The sequence below is a fragment of the Antedon bifida genome, chromosome 9 (genome assembly GCF_963402885.1).
Source record: "Antedon bifida chromosome 9, ecAntBifi1.1, whole genome shotgun sequence".
NCBI classification, from domain to species: Eukaryota; Metazoa; Echinodermata; class Crinoidea; order Comatulida; family Antedonidae; genus Antedon; species Antedon bifida.
In genome coordinates, this window is record NC_136234.1 from 10,726,625 (window position 1) to 10,736,792 (window position 10,168).

The 10,168-nt window shown below is 31.5% G+C and overlaps 1 non-coding gene across 1 annotated transcript; it reads left to right on the forward strand.

Moving 5' to 3' along the window:
- The first annotated feature begins 2,568 nt into the window (after nt 1–2,568).
- On the forward strand, nt 2,569–2,640 carry Trnad-auc (transfer RNA aspartic acid (anticodon AUC)). Its single transcript has one exon. It is a non-coding gene; the product is annotated as a tRNA-Asp (tRNA).
- The last annotated feature ends 7,528 nt before the right edge of the window (nt 2,641–10,168 follow it).

A 10,168-nucleotide genomic window follows, 5' to 3' on the forward strand; every position in this document is an offset into this window, starting at 1 on the left:
AGGCTACATCCTATGCAAAAATATGTAAAATGTAAATTTCTTAACGCCATTATTCTACTTTAGTATCTTCAAACGTTTAATTATGATTATTAAACAACAGCGTTTAGTTCAACCATGGTTATACCTCCATGGTTCAACAACGTTTGGTTCAACCTTGAAATAACTCTGAAGAGTTGGTCTATTTGGGCTATGTAAATCAAACGAAATTATAAACTTGCTACCAAATAATTAGGCCTATTCTTAAATAAATAAACATTAACATAATAAATAGCCTACATTTCTTTTGCATTACAATTTGATTTTAAAGTTAGTGAAACAAAGGCTACAAAATATCATGATGCTTATTTTTCCTAATAAAACATGTAAAAATGAATAGAATATTACTAGAATCTGATCCCAAAGACAAAAACACTTCATGTTGGTTAGTGACAAGGGAAAACCGTTCAATGGTGTACTCGCTGACATCAGACCAATACAGTGTTAATCTGCTAATGTCATAATCGATAGCGACAGGTTGAGTTAAATCGACATTCTGAATAACTGATGCTAAAATTAAATTTGCGTTGTCACTGGAACTAATGTTTGTCATATATATTCCAGGAGGATCCATGTTGACTACAAACATAACATCACCTGAATTGTTAAAATATAAAAACAAAAACGTTTACTTGAATATAATACCTAAATAAACAATAAGAATCACAAAATTATACATTAACACACTAATTATTATTTTATTAATTATTGGGATAAAATTCTTTGTTGATTCATAAATAAACGCATGAACAAATCAAATACAATACGGTACCTATGCACAAAAACAAAAGCAAAAGTCCCAGAGGACTAAGCTGCTTTAAGAGGCGACTTACAATTACCTAAAGTAACATGAGAATGCTTCCGTCGTTCTTGTACAGTAGTTATTTTGCGAAACATTTATATTATGTATTACCATGTGTTTTAAAAGAGTCTTTCAATATTAATTCCTTTAAATTTAAGTTTTAAAAATAATTATATTGTATCGTATTTTTTTATATTGAATGTTATAATTGTAAAGAGTTTAACAAAGTTAAGTATAAAAGATGTTTATATTTGAAAGGCCTCTAGATACTAGTTGGCCTGTGTTAGACCCTCTCTAAATAAAGCGAAAATAAGTAAAAAAAGATAAAATCAAGGCCGATCTCTAGGAAATTATTAAAAGCATTCACTCCACATTTACATTAACAGGCTTCTTACTAGCATTGTTCAGTCCCACTATCGCAATATTGGAATTACTGTAGTTACGCCTTTTAAAAGTGTCTTTTACACCTGAAAATCATCAAGTTTTCGTCTTCACGACGCGCCTTGCGTTTTCATTAAATCGCTGCACTGTCTCTACGACACAGCATCCCCTTCGACAGGATTGGATTATAAAAATTAATTGATGTCAGCTTAAAATGATGAAATCATTGCACACAATTGTAATTTACCACATAACACTTTATATCAAAGGCAACACTTCATTGATTTTGAGTGATTTAATTGGAATCCACTACCTTTGTTACAATTATTGACTCGATATTGAATATATGATTTTTATTTGCCTGGTAGAAATTTACATTTTTAATCATAATGGTTTGCCCATTTTTCGAAAACAATATTTCTGTACTATAGTACAGAGATTTGGTCAAACGTGACACTACAGTATACAGTCAGTTATCTTGCATACTGTAAGTTGTAATACATAACAAATATTTATATATAACACACTGTATACAGTCGTTTATCTTGATAACATAATATCAATCATCATGCATAAACTATTTTACATGAAACATTATACCGTTAATGTAATAACTCATGATTACATAAACATCAATGAACTATTATATAAAATAGTTATGATCATTTTGTTTACATAATACAATCATGTATTGTGATAGAACATGAGGTGTACATAATAAACAAAATGATAAAATATTTGAAAACAAATATATACATAAATAGATATACAGCAGTTAGTAATATTATACATGATAAAACATATGTACTGTATATGACTGTCGTGTAATATAATATCATTATTACAAGAAGTCATTATATTCATATATCCGGTGCAATAGGCCGGCTGTACAATATGCTTTGCTAGGCCACGCCACTACTAATATAGTTACATAGACTAGTAGGCTCTGACCAGGCCCAGCAGACTAGACCAAGTGCATAGCCCCCTAACATAGGTATAGTACTTTTTTTTGTCTTGTGTGGGTTCGTCCCACTTTTATTATAGTTCTCTGTTATAAATATAATATATATATATATATGCACATTTAATTGCACGTTTCAAATTAATTAATTAAATTTCAGTATATCACCGGGCGGTTTAGAATTAATGTTCTTTGCCTCTTGTGTTTATATATATAAAAGTATCTCTTCGGAGATCCCGCCTCGTGAATAAAAATACTGAAAGATGAGGGCGTATCAATTTGATCTCTGTTGCGCGTGCGTACAACTGAGGACTAGTGCTGTTCCGCCGTACCACGCCGAGAATGTTAAAGAGTCGTTATCCAATCGAGTTCGAACAATACCATGAAAGCCCCAGTGGTCTAATGGTTAGGACATCTGCATATCAAGCAGGCGGTCCGAGTTCGAGTCTCGGTTGGGGCGACTTTTTCTCATTCTCACAGATTTCCTCATCTTTATCGTTTCAAATTAATTAATTAAATTTCAGTATATCACCGGGCGGTTTAGAATTAATGTTCTTTGCCTCTTGTGTTTATATTTATTATGCACATTTATATATTTCTCTTATTTATAAGGTACATTGCTAAAAAAATACATATCTTTTAAACAGTATATACATAGGCTAAGATTATTTTTATGTTAAAAAAGAAACCACATTTACATTCATATACATTTTTAAAAATACAATTAGTTAAAATATGTCGATGCCAATAAAATGACGATAAAAATTGATTTAAAAAAAACGTACTTATGAAAAAGTTATTATTATTGTTTTATTCTGTTCGTGTCCGTGTCTGGGTAGAGAGGCTATAAACTCAGGGGAAGAATATAAAGTATCTTCCCTTTTCACCAATACAAAAATGGATGAGATGAAAACGAAGAATGCAAAAGCTTGATAAAAGAGTGTTTAGAATGGATAGGATGGAATGATATATATAATGAAAAACGTAAGGTTAGAGTCCATACAAAGTGCAAGTCCAAGGTAATATTTTGGCTCTGTGTGTATGTGAGACGCTTCATACCCGGATGACATATTTTAAACGTAATATAGTTACTAGGCCTATATACAATGTATTAATTAAGAGATACAAATAGAATTTTTTTATTTCAGATATTTAAGGAGATTTCCCTTTATTTCTTTTTTTTTCTTTGTACAGTATCTACGAGTGAATTCTTTTATTTTAACTTTCAGGAATTCCCATTGAAGGTCTGGACTTAAATTGTTTTCATTATGTTTAATGATTTCTATTATGTGTATTATATTTTCTACGTATGTATCATCATTTAAGATGCTATTATTTATTTTCCAAATTCCTGAACCTTTCGCTTGGTTGGTATGTACGAGTTTAAGTGAGATTGCTTGATGGTCAGAAAATAAGGAGGGCCTAATATCTGTTGAAAGAATATCGCCATTTTTTGGAGATCACTAGATATGCACCAGTAGTCTAATCTGCGAAAAGTATCTTTTCACCTCCAGGTAAATTGTATTTTATCACTGTGGCACTGTCTCCATATATCAGTTAAATTGTGATTTTTCACTAATTTTTTAAAGATATTCGATGAATTGTCATATTTTTGAATAGGTTTGCTATTTCTTTGATCAACTTTATGTTCTAAAATACAATTCATATCTCCTCCCATTATAATGAGTTCATCATTATCATTGCGTAGTGAGGAAGACTAGGCATAAACCTATGTAGAAGGCCGATTGACTTTCTTAGCTAACTGTAAAAATACTCTCGGTCTTTTTTTATCCATATATCTTTTACCGTATCTCAAGAAATATTTGTCGTAGAGTGTTACTTTTAGTGTCAAATTGTTTGGAACATATACTGTATTTAGTCTTTTACAACTGTTACAACCGAAAATTCTTGGAAATAAGTTAATTTATTGTCATATTTCCCTTAAGCAAAATAAAAGGATGGATATGAATCAAAATTACTCATTTGAAATCTGCCATAAACATGTTTTGGGGCATAGCACATCATCAGGTAAAGTGAATTGTTACAATATGAAAATATCAAGTCAACAGATTACAAAGTCAGCGAATCAAAGTTGGTTAATTAAACAAAAGACAATTGGCAAATACCACGGCACTTAATATCCAGATTGCAAAAAAACAAATGTTAAGAGAGCATTAACGCATGGCGTTAAAAGTCAAGGTGTTCAGACAAAACGATCAAAATTCCAATGCCTGATCATTTATGTTTAAGCAGATATTCATGATAAACGCATTACAGTTTACCTTGTAAAGTTGTTTTTTGTTATCGCGCCGCGGCTATAGCCAGTTATATCTCCAGAGAACTTCTCATTCAGAAGCTATATCAAGCGGAAAGCTTATTATCTACGGCTGACATTTTTGGTATTTTGTAAACTCGACTAATTGATAGGTCCAAAGTTCTGGACCAATACAACGTCTGGGAAAAGAGAGTCTATGAGGGCTCACGGTTGAACGATTTTGGTTGACTTGACGCGAATCAACACAAATTGAAGTGTACTGATGACTGCATGTCCAACACACGGGTTAATAATGTATTCAAGTTAAATAAACACTCTTTTTATTTAATGAACATGTAATATCATACATTTGATTGAATTTTAAAATGTTGATATAAAATATATTACTAAAAACCGTATTTTTAAAGTACATACAATTGCATACTGAGGGCGCAATTTATTTACTTCGTTCGTGGCTAAAAATTATTATTTTCGGCGATGTTTTGGACTCTATATTTCGAAAACTACAAGTCAGATTTCATAATTCTTTCTTTATTTTAATAATTTATACAAAATATCAACCGACAATGTATGCTATTAACTTTTAATGTTGCATCGTTATCCCTAGTTAGGTAGTAGGCCTATATACATGTGGGCCGGGTCAAATTAGGGAGTAATTAATGCTCTTACCATGAACCTATAAATTAGATAGATCCATGCTCCTATCCTGGAATATGTAGGCCTACATATACTGTAGTTTAGTTATGATTATATTTTTGTTTACTACTGATTGTTAAAAATAATAATTGATATAATAAACCATTATATCTGAAGAAAGAACAATGATTAAAATTGTTAGTCAAAAAGTCGAGCGGCGATTTTGTAAGAAACATTTCTTGTTTTATTTATATAATGTAATACTGATTTGCATCCTAATTCAAAAAAATTTCAAACATAATTATTACACGGACAATTATCTGATTAACGTATTTAATTGATAAAAATATCATATCTCGGACACCAACTGTACTGTTTAAAAATGAAAACCTAATAGTTTGATGTTTAGCTATCTCGTTGTACAGGTATGCGTTTGGCTTGCTAACCGTGGTCGTTTTCATCGGTTAAAGGTTAAAATCACTGATGCATCACTTGATTAGCGTTATTAAATCTACCCTCTCTCCTGCTAGGGTTATTAGCGCCACTGGCGCGGCGTAACAGCTCCCTAATGCTTATCCGCGGCCTAGTTCAGACACAAAAATATGTACGCCGCTTATATAACGAAACTTTGACGTCGTGAGTCTGAACTTACCCTAAACAAGGTCATCCTTTGTTTTAAATATACGTTATATGGTTTGTTTATGATATAAAAAAAGAATGTACCCTTTTTGGCATGCATATACCTATTTTTCACAATTTGAACTGTTGAAAGACGAACAAATTATCGCCATAGGTTTTATTTGTACATCATTATCGTCATCTAATTTTATTGTTAAATCACTTGAGAAATACCGACATATTTCATATAAACGGACAATTAGTTGCAGTTCTCCAAGTTCAAAACAATCAGTTGGAGAGATACCTATTTTGACGTCAGAGCAATCAACAAATGGAACTCACTATCAGAACATGTCATTAACAGCACAAACACAAATTCATTCAAAAACAACCTCGACATTCACATAAACAAAAGGAGAGGAGGCAACTATTACGAGCATTAAGCTCACAGCCTCTTTTAATCACTAAAGGTAAGAATCACTAAAGGTAAGTTGGCAAGTCTACCTCCAACTAGTGCAATAAATATTTTGGACAAACATGCAACAACACCCAAACAATAATACTAGATGATTTAAACAAGGAATCACCTGGTTTCATGTTTTAAAATGCACAAATTAAAAAATAAAAATAAAATTGCAGGTAAAAGGGTCCGGAGTACAATATATACCTTGTACTTAGGCTATGTTGCCAATTTGACCTGAAAATTTAATTATCACAGTATTATATATAGTCGATAACATTCCTACATTACATACAAGTTATACTTTTATGAACAAAAATAATTATCGTAATTTCTATAATTTTTCTTAAAATATGAAGAAAATAACGACATGATTTAAAAAAAGCACTAATTTACTAATGTAACGCCAGTTACCGACGAACCGTGTTTTTCTCTTAATTTCTTTTTATATTTTTGGGGTTAAAATGAAAAGACTTATAGTTTTCTAAAGTACAGTACTGCATTTTTAGTAGATGTTTAAGAAGATGAATTAATCTTGTGAACAAATTTTCTTTATAATTAGACTTTATTATATCCTGGACATAATGTAATGGAAGTTACCAGCATTATACCTGTCAAAATGTAATGATGGACATTTATAACATTATTTCAAAGTATTCTTATCATTTATTATGGGTGCCATTTTGCAGCAATAACTCTTCAACCATAACTATTTTGAGAATTTCAATTAACATGTCCCTTTTTTTTAGTCATTTTCCTTTTTTGTAACATAGAGTTACTGATATTCTTTGTTCTATCGAAGTTAAAAAAATGATTATTTTATTATTTTTTCCTGTCTAGTATAGTTCATAAACTTTTGAAAATAACAACACAAAAACTACTTCAACTACCAAATGAAATGTAACGCGAGTTACTGTGGAATAGCCCAATTTCCTTTTGTTTAATTAACCAATTTCGTCGGGGACAACTGTCGGCGATACAGTGTAGCGATTTAATAGAAACCAGGCTTCATGACGTGCCAATATTTGTACTCGAGATGCGTACATGTGGTAGATTGTATAATGCTTTAGGAAAAATATTTAATATCATATCTAGTTACCGATATATTTGAATAATTTACCGTCACCAGTGTGTGAAGAACCACAAGGAAAATTTTAATGTGTAAATACATTTTGATTATTAAAAATGTTTAGTAATGTTATGTTTTTAATAATAAGGAAGTAATTTATATGAATTCGTAAAATACACATTAGCATTGGTGAATACTAAAATAATATTAACAACATACCTTTACTTAAATGTAGAAAGGTAGAAAGAAAAAAACAGACGAATTTCCAACAGGCCATTTTCAGAAACAATCTAGCTTCAGTCTGTTAATAAACAATGTTCAATTACGTCGTCAAAAACGAATATGCTGTATATTACACGGTCGCAATATTATAACTAACGCTATTGTCATGACGTCATTTGTTTTTCACTTTGCGCGTTGCGCGTACGATAGGCAAGCTGATCTATATTTAATGGCATCGTGTAAGATATTTATGCAGTTTTTATCATCTATATTGTTATTTCGAACCCTTAGGGTGTGTTTGAATTATAGTCAACAATTAATATATTGTGCCGGGAGTTTGCGTGTGCGGTCTTTTTGTTGTTGCACCTTTTGAATTATATATATTTCATATCTCTAGGCATCGCTCGATTCGTTTGATTCGAGTAGGCGTATTCTATCTACTATTATAGAGGGGTATTTCCAATTATTTTTTTATATGGAGTGCCATGACTACCGTACATTATCTGATACATAATCCCGACTATCAGTGATTATGTATGTTTTGAAGTATTTTTTGAATACTATGTCTATTTAGTGTAATACACATTTTTTGAATAATACTAACACTACAAAATAAACAACGTGTTTACTCTCACCGATTTCACAACAGCTTCAACAACTAGTGAAATAATTACAATGGCAGGGCGTAAACAAACTGAAGCTTACCAGACTTCAACTTCAACTTTATTTTCCAAATAATATTTTGTTTTACAATGATAAATAATATTAAATTTTAAAACATAAGGAAGGAGCTAGAAAATAGTGTAAACACTAATCAAGTCCAGCCCCTTTTACATAAATTATACTTAACTAAATTTTTACAACTATGGGCAATAATTTCTTTAACACAGGCCTAAAAATAAAAAACGTAATAAGTTAAAACAATCCCATTTATATATTTTAAAATTTAAATCTACACTTTTTCATAAATAAGATAAATAAAATAAATAATTATATAACTAAAGTAAGAATTGCTTTAATTTCTGTTTAAATATAATTGTAGAGTCATGTTTAATATTTTCTAGTATCTCGTTCCATGAATTAGCACCAGAATATCGGACAGAAAATTGACCAACATTACTTTTGTATTTTGGAATGGCAAGATTTCCCCTTGCTTGAAATCTCGTTGAGTGACGATGCTGGGCATGTGAAAAATATTCTGGAATTCCCACGGGAAACCTGCCATTAATACTGTCATGAACAAATAAAACTAACTGAAATGTATGTTGCTTATAAATATTTAGTATCACCAGTTCTGTAAATAATGATGACGTATGTGCTAATCTATCAGAGTGTGTTATAGTGCGTACAATTCGTTTTTGGTTGAGGTGTATAGGTTTTAAATTTGTTGTATATGTGTTCCCCCATGCCTCTAAAGCATATGATATATGGGGTAGAATAAAACAATTGTATAAGAGTAATAAAATTGACTGAGGAACAAATTTCTCAGTTTATAGAGCACACCTGCCTTGGAACTAACAATTTTGTTGACCTTATTAATTTGATTTTTCCATGTGAGTTTATTGTCAAGTGTGACCCCTATATACCCGGTTGATTCTACTTCGTCAATTTCTGTTTATTTAACATGTATTGCTCCGTTAGTTTTAATAGCCGTGTGTTTACTACGGAAAATTATATACTCTTTTTTGTATTAATGGTTAATTTATTTAAGTCACACCAGTTCACAATATTTTCAAATTTGCTATCTATATACTTACTTGTTTACTTGTTTACTTGTTTCCCGTACACTTTCGTCTACGGGATCGAGGCGAAGAACTCAGTGCTTAAAAGCCCCTCTTAGCAATAAAATCATATTCAATATAGGGTGAAAACTTCAGCGGGTGGTTAGACCATGCGACGTTAAGTTTTGCTTTGAACGAGTTCACCGTAGCACATGAAACTACATCCGTAGGCAGAGCATTCCATAAGAGAATAACTCTCCTGGAGAAGGTGTCCCTCCTAATATTAAGACGAGAGCTTTTAAACTTGAGTTTATATGTGTGTCCACGGGTCCGAGATTCTAGATCAAATTCAAAAAATGTGTTGATCGAGATACGATCGAAACCCTTAACAATCCTAAAAACTTGGATAATATCCGCTCTCTGCCTTCGATATCTCATAGTAGGAAGACCAAGAATTCTCAAACGTTGTTCATAAGGGATATTTCGGTACCTAGGAATCAATCTTGTTGCTCTTTGCTGGACCTTCTCTATTTCATCCTGATCTCGTTTTCTAATAGGATTATAAACAGTGTTACAATATTCAAGCGTTGGCCTGACAATAGACTTATACAGCTTCAAAAATCCATCTTTATTCAAGAATTTAAAAGATCTATAAATCATTCCTAGTTTCTTATTAGCCCTTTTACAGATATCCGCTACATGCAAATTAAAGATTAAACTAGGATCAAAGGTAACACCCAGATCTTTCTCCTGCTTTACCTCATGTAGTAAATTACCAGCCATTGAATACAAGAACTTAAGATTATCACGACCATAATGAAATACCTTACACTTAGTGTCATTAAATGGCAATTGCCAAACATTAGACCAATGGGAAGCACTGTCAATGTCTCTCTGAAATAAATCCGCATCATCAATGTTATTGACCACTCTATACAACTTAGTGTCGTCTGCAAATAAACGTATACTAGATTCGACAACATCAGG